At 46.5% G+C, this 1,882-nt stretch overlaps 1 pseudogene; it reads right to left on the bottom strand.

The window, feature by feature from the left end:
* Positions 1 to 680: 680 nt before the first annotated feature.
* On the bottom strand, positions 681 to 1,596 carry LOC142443248 (phosducin-like protein pseudogene; annotated as a pseudogene).
* Positions 1,597 to 1,882: the final 286 nt, after the last annotated feature.

Raw genomic sequence — 1,882 nt, 5'->3', positions numbered from 1 at the left:
ATACTATAAAACAGTATGCTCAAAATGATCCCCTTGCTTTGTCTAAAACCACACACACTTCCTACATAGACACAGAAAACATCTCAGAAGGAAATAGTGTTTCACTCTAGGTAGAATGAAAGTGTTTCATTTTAGGTAGTCGGTTTGGAGATTTGTTTTCTTGTTTGTATATTTTGGTAAGTTTTCCTCTATTGAATATGAACAACTTTCCCAAAAGTCCAAAAGAAGTTTTAAAAATAAATCTATAATTGGAGGGTGGGAAGGCGAATAAGGAAACATGCTATTTACATTACAAATAAAACACTAACTATGGACTTGTACTCCAATAGCTGGCAGAGACCTCTGAGATCATCTGAAGACAATTTACAGGACACTGTGTTAGGATGCTATCTAAATATTGACTGGAAACAATAACAAGAGATGTCATGCTAGAGAATCTTCAGTGAATAGTTTGAAAGCCTGGCTTCCTGTTTACACAACTTTACATTTACTTTATTGCTAGCCCAAAGGTAATTCGGCATTCTGATTCAATCTAAGAGTGTCTTGACTTCCCACAGAATAAGAGGACCACAAAGAACATCTAAAAAGCCAGAGATATGGAAAGGAACACACACAAACGCAGAGATGTGTATCCTCAAGGCAAAACAAGAGCGATGCATGTAACCAGACTATTTCCAGGGTCAGTCTATTTCCAGGTCGCCGTCCTCACTGTGGCAGGCAGCAGAGTTACGCACGGACGTCAGCACCAAGACTTCCTTTTCTGGGAGTAATCCAAATTCCTGCAGAAAAGCTTCGAGGTCCACAGCAAAGAAATCTTCCCCTAGCTGGTCAGTGACACGAACAAAATTGCCAATCAATTCACCATCCTTGTAGATCAGCAGGGCAGGTAGGGCATTCCTGGTGAAGCGACTGCTGGCCCCAATAACGGAGCTCCTCACGCGGCAGAATTTGTCCGCTGGGTACTCTGCAGCAAGGCAGGTCATGCACCCATTCATGGCTTCGGCCCCCAGAATGCCATCCTCGTAAACATGGACCAGAATGAGGGTGCTCTTCTGTTCTTTATCAATCATATCTAAAAACTCTTCTCCACTGGGGATCTCGAACACCTGCTTGAACTGCGGCCCCTGGTGCAGCTGCTGGCGCATCTCCTCCATTCTCTGTTTCCGGTACTGCTGCTGCAGAAACTCGTCGTCGTCGTCTTGGGCCTCCCTCAAGCTGGGCGAAGTCCTTCAGCGTCATCTTCCCACTAATCTTCTCCTGGAGGTCCTTCTACTTCTGTTGCTCCTCCTCTTCATCCAGATGGGACCTGCAGGTCATTGACAGCTTCTTGATCAGCCTCTCCATCTCTCGACACTGCTCTTCCTTTTGCTCTGTCTCCAGCTGCTTGAAACGGCGCCAGTCATTGATTACGCCTATTGGACCTGTGTTAACCGAGATGCCTTCACCTGTTTGCTCAGCTTCTACAGACATGGAACTGCTGGCCAGGGCAGCCCTGCTTCTGTCCTTGTCCTCAGTCAGGGTCACTGTCCTCATCCTCACTGCTGCTATAGTAGTACTGCAGCTTTTCTCCAGCAATTTATCACCCAAGGTAGTCATGATGCCGGCTTCGCTCGGTCCGGATCCCTACGTGCCGGCAGCTCCGCGCACCCACAAGAAGGGGGGCTCGGTTAGAGCGGGGGACCGGGGGGGGGGGGACGCGGTCGGAGAGTCGCCCTTAAATACTCTTTGCAACCGGAATTTCTCCACCACGAAAATAAATCATGACTAACACAACATTATGAGACATGGCACAAAAATGGTACAGCACCAGCCTCATCCACGGCTGTATTGATTTAAAGAAAAATATGAGATACACCCGAAGTTTAGAAAAATATGTAATATA

The sequence above is a fragment of the Tenrec ecaudatus genome, chromosome 3 (genome assembly GCF_050624435.1).
Source record: "Tenrec ecaudatus isolate mTenEca1 chromosome 3, mTenEca1.hap1, whole genome shotgun sequence".
NCBI classification, from domain to species: domain Eukaryota; kingdom Metazoa; phylum Chordata; class Mammalia; order Afrosoricida; family Tenrecidae; genus Tenrec; species Tenrec ecaudatus.
Note: the sequence above shows the minus strand (reverse complement) of the source record. Positions and strands in the feature narration are given on the sequence as shown.